Here is a 21,151-nt window from a genome sequence, read left to right on the forward strand (position 1 = left end):
CGTCGTGTTATGCGCTGTTCATCTGATGTGGTAAACTTGTGTCTATACTTCTCTTCGAAGGATGCTGTTGCCTCGAATACGCCGTGTCCTTGAAAGCAGCATTTATCTGCTCAGAGCGGAAGCGAAAGGAAACCGTCGTTTTTGTTTCCGCTTCATTCCATTCTCCACTGTATACGCATCACCGTCTTTCCGCTGAAGACCTACAGGTCAACTTCCTCGTGTCGCTTTCAACCGCGTGCATATCGTATAATGCAGCACTTTGGACACGTTTATTTTCTCTGTACACGTGCATCTACCTACTTCGTTATGGCTGTCCAACATGACGTCCGTTCGCCGAGCGCGTAGTCCTGGGTTCGATTCGCTGGGCTGCTATACATTGAGATGGGGCGGAATTCAAGCACTCTGGCGTGCTTGTAGGTTTATGTTCGTGCTTAAAAATTCCGGTTGGTTGAAATCAGTCGGTAGCTCGTGTGTTGTGTCTCGGTGCCCTCTTAGACGTTACACCACATAATTTGACTCATTCGATCAATCACTGTCTTATACCTACATCCTTTCTCTAGCACGTAACTATATATCACTCACTCACTCACTCACTCACTCACTCACTCACTCACTCACTCACTCACTCACTCACTCACTCACTCACTCACTCACTCACTCACTCACTCACTCACTCACTCACTCACTCACTCACTCACTCACTCACTCGACCAATAAATCAATCCATTAATCTCTCGCTCTCTCTCTCTCTCGCTCGCTCTCTCGACTGATTCATTCGGAGCTGCTCACGCAGGCCTCCTGTCATCATTCGCCCCGACATCCGCACGAAATTGGTACCTATAATGAGCGTGCCGCTTTTTTATATTGTTTTCTTGCCTGGAGGCGCTCCGAATGAGTGAATTGGGTAGTCGAAGAGTGAACGTTTCTACAGCAATCCAGCATCGTTCACTTCTTCTATCAGCTTGTCGTTTGCTGCAGCTCGTTCGATTATCACCTCGTTCCAGTATATAGAATTCGGCTCGCCGGGTAATTGACGAAAGCTCGAAAGGTTCGTTGTAACACGAGCGCGATAGAGGAGGAGGCCTGACCGGCAAATTGTCGACAGCGCAGTTGCATCGAGACAATCGCTGCAGCGCCTCCCACCTCGTTACTCTGTCTTCGTATCAGTGCCAGAACAGCGTTTCAATTCACGAGAGCCAATGAAGTATATCGCCATGTTGTTCGCGTATATCGCGAATCGCGCGCTTCTCGCGTCTTCCCTTGCGCAGTTATTCCGCTCAGTGACGCCTCCACGTTCTTCGTCAAATTCTCGCTCTCTCTGACTTGGTATACAGCTGCACATTGCTCGCTCAGCTCGCGTATACATGTATTTCCGTGCGAGTTGGTGAGGATGCCGAGATCACTGCAGAAGTCAGCCATGGCGTGCGTGTCGCGTATACACACGTACGTTTCGATGAAATATAAGGGTATAAGTCTCTGACGGCCGAGGAAGCAACATACATATATGGATATATCGGACAGAGCGTCGAGGGGATTGAGACTGACCGCGTGCTTCATCAGTATACGCCAACCGTTGTGTGCCGAGTGAGACATTGCGCTGCGCTCGCGTTCCTGATTGCATTCAGGGATGCTCTGGACTCGGGCAAATGCTGCACTCAACCATCCCGAGGCATTCCGCGTTCACTCCCTTTGTTATGCGGACTACCGACCGACCGGCTCGGTCCGTAGAGACCGAGGCACTCGTTGTGATCCCGTGGACGGCCTCGGGGAAAATATACGTGCATAAAAAAAGGCAGCAATCGTCCATAAGCGCGATCTGATAACGGCCACGGCGGCAGCGCGGGGGCTATTTTTACGGATGATCGACCGGGCGAGGCGAGGAGCTCCGCTCGTGCCCGCCTCACCCCCGCCGTGGAAACAGTGGGCTTATTTCGGACGGCTAGCTGGCCCGCCGGGTCCCTCTTGTTTCCTCTCCTCCCCCTTCTTTATTCTTCGCCATTCACGCCATTCGTGTGCGCCAATCTCTCTCTTATACTTGTGTGCGTATGTGCGTCTTTGGTGGTGTCTCTCTGCCCCCGAATCTTGGAATGCGGAATTTGATGAGGAAGAGATTGCGTCCGGCTCGATGCGTGCGTGCGCTCAGCCCGATTTTCGTCGAGATTCATTCGCCTTATCTCGTGTAACGTGCGGGGCGGAACGCTGCAATTTGCGGATTATTCGGGAACGAAATGAGCGGATGCCCTTATTGTGTGTGGCGCTGAAAGTGATTTCTTTTGTTGTGGCGGCTGTGGGACTTCCAGTTTGAATGTGTAGATACTTGTGCTTTTAACTTCACAATTTCTGTGGTTTCGTGTTCAACTATATAGGTATGCTGTCTATCGCACTTTTATTAACTTGTCTGGCTATGGATGCTCTATTTGTATAGCCCTGTCAAACGTAGTTCGACTTAAGTCTACTGCCGTATAGGCCCAACCGTTGGGATCGCGCGCTCATATTGCGTACCCTAAGGTTCAGCTATTGTTTCATATTGTGGCTTTCTTCACAGCGTCGAATATAAGTAAAATCTAGACACACTTTCAGCTGCTGGGGAATCGGTACACTGGACAGCACGATTCTGACTCAACGTTGCCAGATTTCGCCTTTATATTTTGAAAGTTACTTTGCCTTTGGTGTAGTTTATCAGTTCAGAAACTTAAGAAAAAAAATTGGGGAGGGAAGGGAGACCGTGTTTGGAAACGCAAGTCGGCCGTTAAATAGCCTATGTGATGACGTATAACCCATAAATGCGCCTCCTAAAGGCTGCAACATAGCAAGCTCTTTGCATATATACTCGCTGTTTAAGGGGTATTCAGACGGGGGAGGAATGCTCGGGGGAGACGGGGGGGTTGCGGATCACGTGACCACGACGTCACGGATTAGCGAGTGGGCGTGACCCCCCCGCGCCTCCTCGGAGGAGACGGGGACGTTTTCCCCGAAAGGACAAACAATCCCCCGGCGGTGGGGGATGTGGCGGAATTTCTGGCTCTTGTTTGGCCACATTGTTGCACTTGCTCCTGCAGAGAGCGGCAGTGGGTGTCCAGTCTGCAGTTGGGGTCATCTGTAGCTGGGGTCATCGTCGTCAGCAGCTGGTGAAACGGGCGGTACAAGCCACAGGAGTAGTCTGGTAACACTGGTCTCCCCCTCCGTTCGCCCCGTCCGTGTGAGTGGGGGGCATTTGTGGCGACTTCTCCTCGCGAGTTGACGTCACTAGGCTCCGCCTTTACCCCCCGAGCATTTCTCCCCCGTTTGAATACCCCTTTAGACACTTTCGCGCGTCGGTGCAATATCCGCCGAAGGCGCGTCTAGCATAAAGTTAACTTCTTCCGTTTTCGCAACAATTTTTGCTCATTCACCGGAGAGCAAAGCGTGCCAGCTGAGCGATACTCTCTCCTTCTCTCTCTCTCTCTCTCGATGGTAAACAATGCGTTCGCGCCGGTTGGTTTTCTACTCATAAACATTTATTGTCAGCGGAAAATGGGGGAAAAAGTCGTCAACTTGCTTTTTCGTTTGACTGTGCCATGTTTTGTTGCGGGCAGCTGTGTTCGAATCTGCGATATACGAGTTGTGCCAGCTTTGTGTTGTATCTTCTCTTTGTTTGAGTCGACAACCGCTCTTTGCAGGTTGCCGTCGCGCACTGGTAGTTCCTGAACCGTATCTTAAGCGGCGTGTACCATCACTATATTTTGTGTGTGTTGGTGGAGGGCGGGGGAGGGGGGAAGTCGCCTTTTCTGTAGCAACTTGTGCTTAGGGCCGCGGACTATCAACTAAGGGTGTCGAGAAAATATTCGAAAAATCGAAGGGTAAACTATCAGCGTAATACTCAATTTAAACTAAAATTGCGCTTTTGCAACTGCTGAACGGCCACGTATACGCTCTTCACTTGTGAAAATTTTCAAGAGCACTCGGCACGGTGTCGTCGTCTTCATAAGTATGAAGACCAGTGTGCACCTGTTCGCGGCCGGACTTGACACCACCGCATTTTATCATATCAGCGTTTGCGCTGTGGATAACTCCGTATGGTAGACGTGTGCGCGTGTCTCTAGTTTTTGTAGCTCACGGTTTGAAAAGGAAAGCGCCGTGCACGTGCCGTATAGAGCAGCCGATCTGGTATTCATGCATGAGCACGGTTCGTGCATGCGAAACGATGAGCGAGTGCGCGCGGAATGTGCGTGTGTTTTTGTGTGGTCACGCACATTTTGTTCGCTTGCTTCATTAACTAGTGCTTCACGGATGTGTGTAACGTCCTCTGGCTCACTAGACGAGAGGATGTGCAAGATTGCTTTTTCGTGTTATTCGGCGTGCGTCAATCGGTCGCACGTCACAGGCCGAGACGACCGGTTCGGGAACTTTAGTTCACTGTACAGTCAGCGTCGGAAGATCAGAGACCGCGAGACACACGAAAAAGCTGAATATTCCCGCTTATCCGGCGAGCAGCCTCGAGTTTATTTAAATTTCCGGCCCTGTTCCGAAACGCGCTAACATGTATACCGTCCAATTCGACCGAACGCAGTAACAAATTGCTGGGAAACTCAAAATTTTCTCAAACAGAATGGTCTCTAAACTTTCGACGCCGACTGTGCGTCGGTTACAGACGTATAATTGTAATATTGCTGCAGAATCGTGCAAGTCACAACACATTGTGTTTAAGAACTTATTTCTTCGTGTATGCATAAATGCCCTTGAAATGTGATGACATGTCGTACTAGCTGTCAACAACTCGCATCTTCTTCTTTACCGGTGTAGTTTTCTATCTCGATTATGCGTGATGTATCGCGCGGCGCTGAATATGCAGACTGGCCTACACATGTGCTGCCAAAAGGCTACACCATTCGCATTCATTCAATTTAATTGACGTTTCGAAGACCACTCTTGGGGCAAGGATATTTCGTCACTCTCAAGCAACGCTTGTGTGCCATCGTTCGCTTATCCGGTTCCTTCCTATTAATTCCCGCGGTCGAGGCATACGGATGGTGAGAACGATTCGAGTGGGCGTCGATGACAAGTCTCCGTTGAATAAGGCACTGTGGTTTCTTTCTCCGGTCACAGTTCTACAAACAGGCACGCTCCTGGCATCTCTTCGGAGCGGCAGTGCATGTTACACGATGCTTACTAGCCGTATCCTCCGAGTCTTTCTGGGTCGTATCGCTTCCCATTGATAAATGCTGAAAGGGACACTCGGCACGTTGGTGGTGAAGTTGCGCTCACTGACCAAGTCAAGGTGAAAAACGTTTCGGGACCCGTACGAATTGCTTGATTGCACTAAAACAGGGACTATACGCAGCACAGTGTAGTAAGCTCAATGTATAGCAGCACTGTGTAGTTTGAAACGTCTCTCGTGTGTTTTCTACCTTGACTTTGTAAGTGGCCACAACTTCGTCATCATCATGTTACCCGGCCAGACAAACTTTCGTCGAACTCTTTTAACTACATACGTTGGTATGAATGAGCCTGAGCTAAAGTGGGAACGCTGTTATGGGTGGCACTTCCATTGTGCTGTGTAGCCCCAGCGACCGACGTGTTATTTATTTTTGCTCGCTGTGATAGCCCGCTCTCGGCCGCCGGTTTTCAAACACCATGTATGTCATCGATATGTGAACTAACGTAGCGCCAGGGCACCGTATCGACCTCTCTCAACTGTGTCGAGTTGTAAACGTTTACATTTGCAATTACAGCCTTTCGCGACGATATCTACGGGCGTGTGTGAGCGGCTCTCTCATTCGCTCGCGGCGTGCCTGTTAGTGCGTGCGTGCGCCACGGTTCGCTACCGCGCGGTATGGTCTATATCGCCGTCCTCTATCGCGGTGCGGCTCTCGATGCATCTTCCTCGCCGGCGGCTGCTGCTGCGCAGTCCAGTAAAGCACTCGGATCACGTTCGGACTCGATAAAAGCGGCGCCCCGCTGTAAGCTTCCGACGGCAGCGAGCGCTTGCTCGCCGGCGGCGGCGTTCGGGTGTGCCCGCCGGAACGCGCGTGCCCGCCCTCATTTGGCGGTCTGTATGCCGCCGATATCGGTATTACGAGCTTGACACTATGCCGCCAATATACTCCCCCGGCTCCCTCGGTACATTTCCCGAACCCCTGACCCCTCTTCTTCACTCTCCCTTTGTGTCCGCTTTCTCTCGTTTTTACTTTGCGAGCAAAAGAGAGAAGCGTTTCGAAGTTGTCGAGTGCCATGTTTCGGTGGTTACAGTATAGTCACCCTGCTGACCGCAGAGCAGATTGTTTCTCACCGCGCACGTTCGTGTACGCGTTGTTCTCCTCCCGCCCCCACGTAATTCGTGTGTGTTGCTGCGCGCGGTGAAGATTTTTTCGTTTGTGCCGTGTCAGCGACGCACCTGTGGCTCAATTTTGTAGGGCGCTGGCGAGGCCGATGAGCAGAGCTGTGGCTTCTCCTCGCGCAGTGCTGTCGGCTTCGACCTGTTTCCTCCCCGCGGCTCGAAGCGTCGGGCGATCGAACACGCGAGTTTTCGAGGTCTGCTGCTGTCATTCTCTTTGTCGGCTTTGTGGGTTTTGGTTTGTTACATCGTACACGGCCGACCGGATGTTTGTGGTAGGAACGGGCCAGATCGAATGACTCCGTCCTTGCGTGTGGGTTCGTGTTTGTGTTTGTGTCATGGGCGTAGTGACCCCCCCCCCCTGCACACACACACACACACACACACTCAAAGTATTTCTTCGCGTGGGCAGAAAAATACTGTGTGTGTGTTGGGAGGGGGGCGAGGGGTGCGATCTAGTGTTTGATCGTCCAACAAACCGAAAGCGCTAGCGCTCAGCGTTTTCTTCCAACTTGCGTCGATGGGCGCGTGTTTCGTCAATTTGCTTCGCGAAAGTTATAGCGCGCAATAAGGGCGCGCGAATATTCCAAAATTCTAATACGACTTGGGTAGTGCTTGGTGTTCCATTTGTATTTGATTCTAAGTTTCGGTATATATACGAAATTGGCTACCTGTGCATATTCTATTGGATTGTTCCGAGTTGTTCGGGAGAACATCGAAGTTGCTGCGCAGAAGCACGAGTTCTCTCCCAATGCGGACCGCAGTGGAAGAGAACTATGTCTCAGCAATTTCCAGTTATTACGAGTTCGTTTCTCGATTCAAGCAGTGTATTCTTTTTTTTATTTAAACTGTGTCACCGCATCTTATCTGTTTGAAGCAGTTTACCGTGCTGTGTCGCACATCTATCCTTTAATCAAACACATGTGCAGTGATTGGCTGTTGCTTCGTTCTGTTATTTCATTGTGCTGGGGCGACATTAACTAAACGCTAGTTGCATGTAATTTGCAAGCTCCTAACTTGACCGACGTCCTCTTGCGAACGCGCCCTGACGCATATATCAAATAACGTAAGCCTCAGTGTAACTGTTCGAACTCTACTTACTGGAAAGTGTTACATCGCATTGTGTGGAAATGAAATGTACATCGAAATTCGATATTCGAAGATCATTTTTCTCGAATGTTCGGATGATGACTGCCCTCGTTCTTAGCACTTTACAGTTTACTGCTAATATGAAAAGCTTTCACGCTACACGATCCGCCAAACAGCAACGACGGCAGATGTGTTTAAATGTATGAGCACGGTGAGAGAGGCGTATGAGTGAAACGGCTGTTTGCGAGAATGCCAGTCAAGTGAAGCTATAATCATAAACAGGTAATGGAGAAACTCCGACATGACTGCACGCAACTACCCTTCTTAACGCGAATGGTTCTTTACGCAACCGCGTTACACGGCGTTGTATACATACTGCAGTGGCGCTGTCGCGTTCACTGCAGCGTTTCCTCTGCGGCATTATTGTTTGTTTTTTCTTCGGCTTTCCACAGCCGCATCTCGTAACGCACGGAAGCCACACCATAGCAGCAGCAGCAGCAGTCGCTACATTTTTCATACATTTTTTTTTTCTTCCGTCGCACGGAGACTTCCCCGTCTGGCGCGGTGGCCTCTTCCTTGCATGGCTGCTCGTCCTCACTTCGCGGCATTTGCGGTGCCTGCACTGGCCTTGGTGGCCCTCTGTTGGGGTTATTATCTTTTTTTTTTTTCCTTCTCGCGCCTTGGCTCGGACTTACGGGGAGAGACCTTTTGGGGCCGTGCGAATATTTACAGATGCCGGAGAAAAACGGGGGCCCTCGATCCTAAGAGAGCCTCTATTGCTGGCCACCGTGTTGTGTATATAGGGTATATAGGGTAATGAGGCGACCTTGTAACTACGCGCCGATATTATACGAGCGCGCGCTGAGGATCGAGACACACATCGCCCCCTCGTGCTGACGCGCAGCCGTGATCACGATGTTGCTAGTTCGAGTCCCTGTGTAGTACTTTGACGTGCAACGAAACGCGATAGCTTTGTATGAAAGGGATAATTGACAACCAACCGTTTGTAGCACGAGGCCGCAAGGAAACCATCCAGATTTCTCGGAAAAGAGAGCTTCTAGTTGAAATATTCTTTGTCCATGTGTTTCGAGTTGTTGACTCATTCGCCCTCGCGCTGCCAATTCCGAGCATCCCGGTTAGCTCATTTGGTAAAGCGCGAACGCCCCGGAAAGGCATTGGGTCCCGGGTTCGATCCCCGGAAGGGCACGAATTTATCTACGCCTAGAACCTTCCCTTTCTGAGAAATCCGAATGGCTTTCCCTGTTGCTTCGTGCTATACATACAAATGGGTGGTTGCCAATTATCCCTTTCATGACCCTTCCGCCACCTAGCGGGATTCCGCAGAACCCATTTGCGAAAGCTATGTGTATCGCGAGGATGTTTTTCCGCGAACGTTAATGTAGTTCAAGGGAATAGAAATAACTGCGGCGAGGATTACGACATAGATGGACAGTTATAAGACCTCAGTATTCAGTTACTGTCATCCTTCTCATCGGGTGCTATGCTTGTCTTTTTTTATTTATTGTTAATGCCTATAATAAATGTGTATATATATATATATATATATATATATATATATATATATATATATATAGTACTGACCTTCAGGAACGGCATAGCCGGTGTCTCGACTTTCTTAAAATTGTTCTAACTTACTTTACAGCTATCTCAAGTCGCAAATCTTAGTTCTGGTGACGTAGATTATCTCGTGTCGACGTCAAAGGGCATCTTCCTTGCGTTTTCTATTTCATTTGGATCTTCTCACCGCTGTCGCATGCGCGAGGAAACGAAAACTGTAAAAGACGGACGAAGCAACACGGTGTCTTTCAACAAAGCGTACAACAAAGTGCAAAAGAGAAAACGCAGGCGCTAATTAATTCCCGCGAAATGCTGTCAATATCAGCAGCGCCACTGCTGACAGTAAGGGTGACAGAGGCGGCTTGATGACGCATTTTGCTTCATAACTTTTAAAGAGAACGCCTTCGTAATTTCTCGCTCAATCGCGATTTTTTTTACCGGTAAACCTGCCCATTTCGCAATTCTCCGGTTGTCGCCGCGTAACCTTCTATACTGCTCAGGGCATATAGCGAACCCGCCGCGGTGGTCTTGTGGTTATGCTTCTTCACTGTTGACCCGAAGGTTGCGGGATCGAATCCCGACCGCGGTGGCCGCATTTAGATGGAGGCGAAATGTTACAGGCCCGTGTGCTTAGATTTAGGTGCTCGTTAAAGAACCTCAGGTGGTCGGAATTTCCGGAGGCCTCCGCTACGGCGTCTCTCGTAATCGTACCGTGATTTTGGGACGTAAAAGTAAAACCCAACAATTATCACGGCATATAGCAAATGCCCTGTAAAGACGTTCCCACTTTTCGTGCGTTTAACGTGTGTCCCGTCAAAGGCACCACTTGTGCATGACCAGCCGAGAAGTGTGTAGCATTCGCGCCCGCCAGGTCATGCAGTTTGATTGAGTTGCGTTCCTTCGTGACAGAGTATAGTCGGCGCGTTTTGTATTGCCTTCAAGGCGCGCAGATCGATGTCGTAGCCTTTAAATGCGGCCTCTCACTTTCGCTCTGCCACCGACTGTAATTGCCTGTCTGCGGCCAAGACAGATGATCTCGCCTCGTCCGTATTGCGCGGTGGCTTGATCTGCGATCGGATAAGGTTTTAACCCGTACAGAGCGCGCTGCACTGTTGCTGCTTGCTTTACTGCGCGTAGTACGTGTCAGCACGTAAGTTAGTGGCCCAGCGGGCATTCTATTCTCGCATGGGTCTTAATCGAAGTGTAACAGCACCTGTTGGCATTGGATTGTAGACCGCGCTTCGCTGCCGTGCTGTTACGGAAGGTGGCAGGCAGTGAGTTTCTCTAAGCGCGCTACGTGTGTTGCGATATTTGCTTGACGGATGGGGCACAGTATGTAGCCGCCGACGGCAATACACATTTACATGTATAGCTTGCAGCCCGAGGCGTTAAAAATAAAGGGGAGTGCTGCGAGATTATTGACACGAATGATTATTGCCACAGAACTTTCACTCACTGTGCTTTCTTGCATGCGCATGATGCATGAACAAGAGATTGTGCGTTGTTCAACGCTGCAGCTTTTTTGTGCTTATACCAACAAGGGCCATCTTTGCTCTTTCGATCCGAGTACGCCAGCACGCGAGGCCAGCGTTCCTGGTGGATCCACGGATTTTATTTATTTTATCGCCATTTTTGTCTTTCAGTGCCCGTGAGCCTCTACATCGCTCCGAGCGCACGTGTGTGCGCTCAAACCTCGCGCGCCGCATCTGCCGTTCCTTTCGCTGTTATTTCCCTCGAGGGCCTCTCTCCCTCTTCTACTCTCTTCCGTTTCCTCAACGGCGTGCGTATACCTGCTCTCCCTAAACTGTCATCTCGCATTCCGTTCTTCACCCACTTTCAAAAACAAAGAAAACGAAAGGAAGCCGGCAGCCGTGGGCGTCGCTTCTCCGCAGCGCCCGCACGACGGTTGTTCACTCGCATGGCGCGCGGCGTGGCGCCGCTGATCAGAAATTCAAGGCGCGCGAGTTTCGCGACGCTGTGAAAGCTAGTCGGAGCAAAACGTCGGGCTTGGCTATTCCACAACCGGTGACGCCGTTCGTACGTTTAGCGCAGTCGTCGTACGGGGCCGAAGGCCACGTTCCGCGATCGGTGACGGTCGCCGTCGATCTCGGAGTCTACGTTGCGCCGCCTGCGCTAGCCGCCTGCACGCTCGCGCCGCCGCCGCCGCCGCCGCCGCCAACGCGTCCACGCCTGCGGCGCTCACGCTGCTCGCCGGCCAGAACGGTCGAGCGCGCCGAGCCACGAAGAACGCGCGCGACGGTCTTTGTATACAGTCCTTGTGGTTCAAAGTCAAAGCCGCTCCGTGCCGTGCTCCGGAGGCTATCCTCGGGGAACCGTGTGCTCAGCTGAGGAGGCCGCTTCTCTGACGGACGGATACGTGATCTTCATCCTCCTCACCCCCGACGACGCTTTCGCCGTGTGCGCCCCACGACGCGAACGCACGGCGGGGCCGCACGTGCCGGCCGACCTCGAGTGGGTGGTGTTGGTGTGTATCGCGGTGAGTAGTGCGTGGGTCCTTGTTTGCGAAACGCGTGAAGCCGCACCCATGTGGGTCTGCTCTTACTGTCAACATATTACGCGCACGTTGTGCGCGATTCCTCTCTGCAGCGTGGATATAAATGGAACTGTTTGTCGCGAAAGCGCGCGCGCGTGATACGAATTCGGATAAGAACCAGTGGCGCGGCTTTAGATTTTTTTTTCTATCGCTCCTGGCCTTTCTCCGTGTTGTGATTTGTTTTTGATGCGCCATTCACTCGTCCGTGTAGGAGGAAGTGCGCATATTTGAATACGCGTAAACAACGAAGCGCGGTTTTTACGAGTATATACCCCTTTATTCCTCGGTGCTAATTGCCTGATTGTCGCTGTCCTTCAAAAACGTCCGAGATACTACGCGGACTGCGCTTGTACGGAACTTGACCGTGAGAATGTCAGTGTGGTTTCACAGTTAATACTCGTAACTAAACATGATGTGTGTGTGTGGGGGGGGGGGGGGGAGGGGTAAGTGGAAGCTGCAGAGGGGGGGAGGCCGGGGCAGATGTTGACGACCTCCTCCGTGGTGTCGACACACTCGTATTTATGTGCATCGTTGAACTGTTCGGCTGTAGTCTGAGTGAACTTCACCAACTCACGATATCTTTTCTTTTTTGTTTGATTATGTGGTATCGTGACACACATACATCGTTTTGATGTTGATCATGCGCAGCTTCTTTTAATTAATCACGGAACAATTCAGAGAAACGCAGTCGGGTATGTTGCTTATTTGCCAATGTGGCACTTTGCTCGTGCGCGATGCTTTATTAGTGAAGGCAGCGGCCACTCAGATGCGAACTTCTTCCATGCGGCTTGTTCTTAATCTTCGCTGTATTTTCTAAAACGGGCCGTCAATTTCCATGTTGCCATTTTTTTTTTTTTTGTCTGAAGGAGGAGGAGGCAAACGAAGCTGAGCGAGACAGTGGTGCCATCGTGCACTCTTAATCAGGTCCCGCTTAAAGTGCTAGATATAGCCAGGAGACCGGACATTTTTCGTCTGGTTTCCTGGATATAGCCCGCATTTAACCAGGACCTGATTAAGAGTGTGCTTCAAGATGCTGCGCGGTGTGTTAGTTTCAGTTAACGAGCTCCTCTTGTGAGTCTATCCGAACTCTTGTTCCTTAAGCAAGCGTGCTCTATTGACCACCGTACCACTTCGACGTCACGCTGTGCCGGCGCTTGGGGACTTTGCGCAAGGCCTTGCTGCGTAGAGCCGTAGCTGAGCGTGGTTTTACAGAATCTGGTGATTTGTATGAAGGAACTACAGAAGAATATGTCATCAACCGTCGTGCCAGGCCCGAGACACAGTGACGGCAAGTTTTGTTGAAGACATTATGTAAAAGAAATCAACCAGTCTGGATTCTTATAAACTCGATTCACGCTTACTGGCGTTTCATTATACATTATACATTGTAAAAAAAAAAATCTCGTCAGTTCCTTTTATTTTGCTCACACACACACACAATTTGCGTAGCTCCGCGTCGCACGGTTCAACGGGCTCAATCCAACGAATCGGTGCACTATGAGACAGTCCCGAAGACGTGGGAATACGCGCACATGTTCTCCCCTCGCCTGAGTCATCTCTTCATCCGGTGCTAGCGAACGCCGTCGTATTCGTTTTCACAGCCCTCACTCTGAAACGAGCGTCTAGTTAGAGAGAGTTATCGTCTTCGTAAGTGTAACACCCGTGTGTAAATACGGTACCCCGCGGCGTTGCTCGTGGGAGTAATGAAAACACGTGCGTGTGTGCGTGCAAGAAAAAGGGGGCGGGGACGAAATCCTCGTGTTAAGTCGGATTAAACGGTTCCCTTATCTGCCGTTCCTCCCCGATCCTTATACAATATTGAGATCGCATATAAGAGTATAAGGTACAGAATGTGGGAGCATTTGATTCTGAACGCGCTTTATACTTATTCTATGATGCTGGTATGTACTTGGTTATGATTATGTATGGAAAGAGATCATGAAATAAATGCTTGAGTAACTTGTCAAAGCCCGGTTCCCTGCACATTGGGGCACAAGCTGCGTTTTAACGTAGTGGCTTCAAAGAGCTCGTTTCGTTGAAATTTCGGCGTCGTTGGTTGTGATCGAAAAATTAACGTTGTCCGTGAGAGAAAATTCGAGATAGATGCAAGTAAATAATAAAAAAAAAGGTTCGGTTCGAATGGGAATCGAACCCAGGACTTCTGCGTGGCAAGCAGAGGTTCCACCACAGAGCCACGCCGGGGCTTGAAACTGCGTCGAAAAACAAACAAACGCTATATGAATGTCATGTGGTGCGAGGGTTCTTCTTAATACATATAGTATTGCGTGGCAGAAGCGTAGAGTCGCACCGTGCAGGCGTCAAAACGTGTGAATTGCACAGCGATCGAAAGGTTGGTTTAAAATCACATTGTGGTTTTGGGACTTTAAACTCCAACAATTTTATAGTGGTTGCTTTAAAGGCCCATCAATTACTAGGCGCACATGCATAATTAATCATCATCAGCAGCAGCTGCACCAGCAAAGTGCGCAGCTGCGCAATTGTGCGTGTTGCCTTACGGGCGTGATAGTGGGTACTTGGCCCATTCGCAGAAGGAAGAATAATGGCGTAGTGGGCACTTCGCAACTGTACTTGCAGAGAGTGATTCGTGAAAGAAATGAAAAGGGGCGCTATTTTCTGCCTCTCGTCGCGGGGGCACGGCTCAGCGCCCTTAGGAATGGGGAAGGGGAAGTAAAGATGATAGAAGAAAGGAAGATAGAAGGAGTGATTAGCGTGGCAAGTGTGTCTTGTCCACGAAGGCGGGAGCACGAAGCCAAAGGGCTCGTCTATAAGGTGGCGAGGTCCGCAGAAGCCGCAAACTCGAGGAAGGCTCGCAGGGCTTGCAGCTTTGAACGTGCAGGAAAGAGAAAGTCCTCCACCGTTGTGGCAGGGAGCCCGAGCAGGCGATAGCGGCGCACCATCAAGCGTCGTTCAGCGGCCAGGGCAGGGCAGGCGCAAATTATATGGTCCAAAGTTTCGTCGTCACCGCATCTGCGGCACGCAGGCGATGAGCAGCGACCCTTGGAAAACATGCGTGCCGCAGGCCAAGCACTGCCGGTCCGCAGGCGAAGCAGTAGCCACCGCTCGCGTCTCTCCAGGCCGGTCTCTGGTAGGGGTGGCGGTGGTTTGCCGCTTGCCACGCGCGTGTCAGGGTGGGCCGCTGGAAGCAGCTGCCGCAGTCGTTGCCGGGAGTAGTCCGACAGGGCTATCGCCTTGTTGACTGGGGTGTCGCCGTGGTGTGCTGCCTTAGCGGCGGCGTCGGCCTCCTCGTTACCGGCTATCCCAACGTGCGAGGGAAGCCAGTGAAGGGACAGACGCACACCGCTAGTTTTGATGGCGGTTAGCTTGGCGTGCAGTAACGCCACGGTAATGCCGGCTTGGTCTGGCTGCAGCAGCGCTTGTAGGGCTGGCCGGGAGTCGCACAGGATCGCCACGGGCAGCTGGGGTGGCATAGCAGCGAGGTAGTCAGCTGCCAAGTGAAGGCCAGCCAATTCTGCTGCAGTGGAGCTGGCGTGGAAGGGAAGGCGACACCGGATGGTCGTCCCAGTCGTGGTATGACACAGGCAGCCGCGGCCGAGCGGGGGCTGTCCCGGACTGACCCGTCCGTGAACACCAGGAGGTGCCCCCGCAGCCTGTCGTGGAGCTTCGCCACGGCTGTCTGGTGGAGCTCGCACACCGGTGTTCGCCTTTTGCTGAGGTTGCCCAGCTCCAAATGCACGTCCAGAGGCTGCTGGTGTGGTGGAGGGGGCTGGATAGGACAGGGAGCCGCGGGCACCAGTTCTTCATAGAGTGTGCAGATTTGTCCCATTCGTGAAGCTGGTCGGCTCCGCAGTCTCCGTAGCAGGGCATCGCCCCCTGGGGCCCTGTGGAGACGGTCCACATGATTCAGCGCCTGTCGCAGCATAAGGAGAGACAGCGGCCACGTCTGGGCCTCTGCCAATGAAGCAGCCACGGGCGACTGGCGCGGGAGTCCCATGAAGCGCCGAATCGCCATGCGGTGTTGCCGCTCCAACTGCTCCTTGCGGTGTTGCGCCAGCTGCACCAGAGGCAGTGCGTAGGTTTGCACTGCCGTTGCAGCCCCCTGGTAGAGCTGAAGTGCCAGTCGCGGGGTGCACCCTTGGCCCCTGCTCAACAGCTTGCCCACAGCAGTCTGAACCCTGGTGGCCTTGAAGGTCGCGAGTTTGACGGCTGGTATCCAAGTGAGGCGGTGATCGATCTTAGCCCCAGGTACGTCACCGCCTTGCTCCACGGGATTGGCCGGTCTCCCAACACAAGCCTTCGGATGGCCCTCCGCGCAGCGACTCTGGGGTGAACCAGCAGCGCCTCCGTCTTCGTGGGGGACACGATCAGCCCGATCGTTCTGAAGAAAGAGGTCACAGCATCCAGGGAGCGTTGCAGGGAGCGCCTGATGGCAGTGAGGTTCCGCCTGGGCCCCCTAACCCACAGTGCCACGTCGTCTGCGTACAAGGAGCACTGCGTGGGGTAGCGCTTGTCAACCGGTAGCATTCCAGGTAGCCCTGCCAGCACCAAGTTGAACAAAAAGGGGCTCAGGACAGAACCTTGTGGGACGCCGGCTGTCACTGGCCTTGGATCGCTGACCGCGCGTCCAACTCTACTTGCAGTAGGCATTCTTGGATAGGATCGCGAAGCCCGGCTTGTGATTGAGAGGAGGATGCGAACGGGGTCAGGCTACGCTGTCGCGTTCTACTCTTGAAGATGAAGCTCAAGCGTGCTTAAAGTTTTCTTTTTCTGTTAAAGAAAGAAAGGTAGTTTGAGGGAGGACTTTTTAGTGTCGAAAGTATCATTGATGCTGTATAACACGTGAAATAAATCTCGCGACATCCTGTCCTCAAAATGGCAAATCATTGAGCGTGGCCTCCGAGATTGCGCGCTGGCGGGAAACATTTGTTCACGAGGCTGTCGTTGCCGTGTAATGTGGGCGTGCTGTTCCTTTGCTGTTGAATTCTTGTTGCTTCCATACAAAGTAAAGAATACATTTGCAAATAACTCCAGCGTTCTGTGCTGCTGTACCACCAGAACTATCTAGCCCCGCGTTTCGTTTTTCATTTTTCTTGCTATATATTTGCTCTTCCGCCGCTTCGCTTCCCTGGCGATATAAGGAACCTTATCAGAAGCCCCTTTTTATCCGTACTGATCTGTCTGTTGGTTCTTATCGACTGTTCCCAAATAGGCACCCGGTCATGTGAAGCCCTCGCACGTGATCAAATACGTTTCCTGTTTGTGGTGTTCGCTGTCTGTCTTTGTAAGCTAGCCACCATCTGACAAATAGGTGACGTGATGCTCTCACGTCACTTTTATAGCCAACTGCGCGCAGTACACGTCGCACCGCGCTTCACAATCTTAACAATAATATGTGGGGTTTAACGTCCCAAAACCACGATATGATTGAGACGCCGTAGTGGAGGGCTCCGGAAATTTCGACCACCTGGGGTTCTTTAACGTGCACCTAAATCTAAGTACACGGGCCTCAGACATTTTCGCCTCCATCGAAAATGCAGCCGCCGCGGCCGGGATTCGATCCCGCGACCTTCGGGTCAGCAGTCGAGAGCCATAACCACTAGACCACCGTGGCGGGGCGCTTCACAATCTTATTCACACTAAATATACACATGTGAGAACATGTACATTTATGGGAACACGCACTATACCATTCACAAAGGCGCGCGCAGGGTTCCCCATCAGGAGAGGGGGGGGGGGGGGGCAAAGGTTCGTCGCAGCGCCCCCCCACCCTACTAAGTCAATGTATGGGGCAGATTTTGCTCCCCCCCTCCTCTTAGGTTATTAGGGGGGGGGGTGCCCCCCCTGTGCGCATCTTTGCGGCAGTTGACACGCACAAAGTCGCGTATAGTCTTCTTTTTCATGCATACGCTGGGTCAGAACTAGCGAGTCTACTGAACGTGGGTTCGACGAAAGTTCGATGTCAGCCCACTGTTAGCTTACAGGGGTTAAAACAATACAACGCCGTATAAAACGATACTACAATATAGGCTCAGGAATCTTCGATCCCACAGACATTTCAAACTTGTCTGCCCGCATGCTGCACCAATAGCACTTTCACTGGCACCAGCAGCTACAGCATCGGAAATATGTAACCCAGATGTCTATATACGTGCACCCCTTAACATTGGACGTACATACCTGTACTTCAGGGACGGTGCATTGAAATATTTACATTTACTTGGACCGTGTGTATGCGGTTACTGTGGTGCGCCTGTACGTCCCATGCTGCATGCTTAGTGTTCTTGGAATCATTGGTCTCGTATTTTAATTTAGATATACGTTAATTATGTAAGGTTGTGTCTTACATAATTAACGTAATGATGTAATTATGTAAGTGGTTACCATGCCCTTAACCTTGCCCATCTTGATTAGCCTGCTATAGGGATGCCGCAAGGCCTTCACTGAGGTCCCTCGCTGTGCTGCGTGCTTTAGTAATTCGCTGCGACTCGTTAGAACGTCGCAGAGCTTTCGCCACCGCGAAGAGGTGTCGACATGTAACCCATCGTGCGTGCCGCAGGATTCTCGTCTGTGTGCATTACGCCTTGTTGTCTGACCCCTTGCCCTTTCTTACGACACGTTTACGTGCGCTGCACACCTCGTCACCACCGACCTCCGCCTTCATTCCGGAATTCCTTGCCTCATTGTCCGCGAGCGGTAGGATGCCTGGCGGACGGTTCATATGCCGCCACCATCTACTCGATATTGCGCCGGCGAAAACTTCATGTTCCTCAACTTACGTACAACCCGAAACACAACTATCTATCTATCTATCTATCTATCTATCTATCTATCTATCTATCTATCTATCTATCTATCTATCTATCTATCTATCTATCTATCTATCTATCTATCTATCTATCTATCTATCTATCTATCTATCTATCTATCTATCTATCTATCCTATCTATCTAGTCTATCTATCTATCTGTCTATCTATCTATCTATCTATCTATCTATCTATCTATCTATCTATCTATCTATCTATCTATCTATCTATCTATCTATCTATCTATCTATCTATCTATCTATCTATCTATCTATCTATCTATCTGTCTATCTGTCTATCTGTCTGTCTGTCTGTCTGTCTGTCTGTCTGTCCTTGCGTGTGTGTGTGTGTGTCTGTCTGTCTGTCTGTCCTTGCGTGTGTGTGTGTCTGTCTGTCTGTCTTTGTGTGTGTGTCTTTGTGTGTGTGTGTGTGTGTGTGTGTGTGTGTGTGTGTGTGTGTGTGTGTGTGTGTGTGTGTGTGTGTGTGTGTGTGGAGAGAGAGAAAGAGAGCGCTTTTTCGCTCATTCTGCATGCAGAGGGCGTGTAATAGATGCTTGGATATGCTTACCATGTTCGTCGTCCTTCCAAAGTTTTCCACGTTTATTCCTCACAGACTTCACTTGCCGAGAACAGAACTTCATTGTGCGGGGGTTGAATTCTGTCAGCAGGTTGTCGTATGAGTTTAGAGCAACGAAGCCGTCTAACTACTATAGAGTTCTTCGGCCGACATCTCGCTGCCCCCGTATACACGCGCGGCAAGCCGCAGCTGAATAATCCTCCTCGCGAAAGGATGGGTGCGCACGCATCTGCTTATACACGCCCTGTGAGCCTCGAGATATCGGTGATATACTGTACACTACTCTCGCCCTGTAGTGTATAATCCGACTTCTCCTCTGCGCACAGACTTCTCGCGCCGTCAGCCTGTCTAACTTCCTCGACCGCGCTGACTCCCGTACGTACGCGCGCATTCTTAAATAGGAAGGTAGATACGGAGGAGGGCGTTGCCGGGTTATACGCCGGTAAAAAGCGCGCGTGCGTGGAGCGCATATCTAGAAGCGCACGGGGCACAATTATGGATATGCGAATGTGGGGCCGACGACTGCTGTTCCGGTCGCCTTAATTTCTCCTGACCGCCGCCTGCATCGTTCAGTCGTTGGCTCCGCCGCCGTTGGGGTGATCAAACCCAGCCGAGCTAGCAGCCCCCCCCCCCCCCCCCCCACACACACACACACCCAAGCCACCGAATGAGGAAGGATGTGCGATGTGTGGCTTCTGCTTTGCAGAGGGGAACTCTCTCTTTCTTTCTCTCTCTCTCCTGTGGCATACACGCTTATTATCGGCGCCGCGCGCACGCACGATCGGGGCGTAACAGAACGATTGCTTTCGGCCTCATTAATCGATCCGTCATTGGCACCCAGGGCCGACCCCCCAATGCATTGCCTATTCCGTGCGATCGCCCGTATTGCGCGCGCCGAACGTTGCCTTTGTCACTTTTTCTTTTTTTTTTCGTTCTTCACTCCTTCATCTATCTTTTCGTTGCCTCGTCTGTCTGGGTCATCGCGCAAAAAGAAAGAAAGAAAGAAAGAAAGAAAGAAAGAAAGAAAGAAAGAAAGAAAGAAAGAAAGAAAGAAAGAAAGAAAGAAAGAAAGAAAGAAAGAAAGAAAGAAAGAAAGAAATCGTATTAATCTTAGCATGGTTTCCTAATGAAGTGGGCCCTGTAATTCATTTCGAAGCCCTCCCCAAACCGAAAGCGTCCATTAACGGAAGAGTTCCTAATTTGAGATTGCCTCATTGGTCTCCCGTGCTTGTGTGCGGTGCTCTGAAGAAGAGCGCCACAGATCTGTCTGTGTAGGCGGTGCGACATTTTGAGTTGGTGTGGCCACCTGTCTCTTGGGTGCGGTATATGGTTCGTTCGACCAGGACACAAATCAGTCTGTTTTTTTATTCGAGAGTGCTTGTGAAGGCCTGTCGTAAAGATCATAAAGAACAGAGTGCACTGCCGGCTATAATATATAGCATCATTTGGCTGAAATTGATTGAAGACAATGTTGCTGTTATAACAGTGGTTGGATGTGCATTAGCCAACACTAGCCTATATTTAGCCAACATATCTAGTGCACTAACACATGCTCTCGCATATATATATATATATATATATATATATATATATATATATATATATATATATGCGCATCTCTTGTATATACATCTTTTGTATTCGCATGATCGCGAACCGCGGCTGCAGCGCGCATGTTGCTCTGTAGCTATAGTATATCAACGTAAATGCCAAAAACTGTGTATGTCGCTGTTCTTTTTCAGCGGTCGGCGCCAGCACCGCAGCATGTGCAGGACTTCCATGTTTGCTGACAAATATTTGAAGCGGAAAGATGTGCGCGTGACACACCTACCCACGTTGCATGCGCAGCTATTGGGTGCCGTGGGCCACGTTTTTTTTTTTTTTTTCTTGTACAGTCAGTTTTGTCATGCCTGCCTGATGAGTCTACGACAGAAGATTCGTGCGGAATTTTAATTGAAAAAGAAACTTGATATGGCCCCCACGATGACCTCTCGTCGCCACACGCAGTCAGTCAGTCGGTCGGTCGGTCGGCCACGCGCGACACATGTCAATCCTCCTGCGTTCAAGCACCGCGGCCTTGAGTCTTGTCCAGGAATGCGACTTCGCGCAGCTGTCGTGTCATTCCGCGAACCTCTGGGTTTCGACGGACGTGACCCGCCGTGTACGGGCAGCCAGAGGTGACGCGCGTAATGTCCAAACCGCCGCCGGCCGGTTACATTGCTGCACGACTGATCTTGTATTTGCGATTCTTTAAACT

General features: G+C 50.9%; 1 protein-coding gene across 8 annotated transcripts in view; it reads left to right on the forward strand.

Moving 5' to 3' along the window:
* LOC119382696 (protein kinase C and casein kinase substrate in neurons protein 1) overlaps positions 1–21,151 on the forward strand; it is a 147,260-nt gene that overhangs the window by 90,919 nt on the left and 35,190 nt on the right. The window contains exon 1 of one of the 8 annotated variants that reach the window (XM_037650513.2): positions 11,233–11,477. The exons of the other annotated variants lie outside the window; for them this stretch is intronic. The gene's annotated coding sequence lies outside the window, so the exon portion shown is untranslated. Of the gene's footprint in view, positions 1–11,232; positions 11,478–21,151 lie in introns of those variants that run through there. 8 annotated transcript variants of the gene reach the window in all.

Source organism: Rhipicephalus sanguineus, chromosome 2, assembly GCF_013339695.2.
Source record: "Rhipicephalus sanguineus isolate Rsan-2018 chromosome 2, BIME_Rsan_1.4, whole genome shotgun sequence".
Taxonomy (NCBI): Eukaryota; Metazoa; Arthropoda; class Arachnida; order Ixodida; family Ixodidae; genus Rhipicephalus; species Rhipicephalus sanguineus.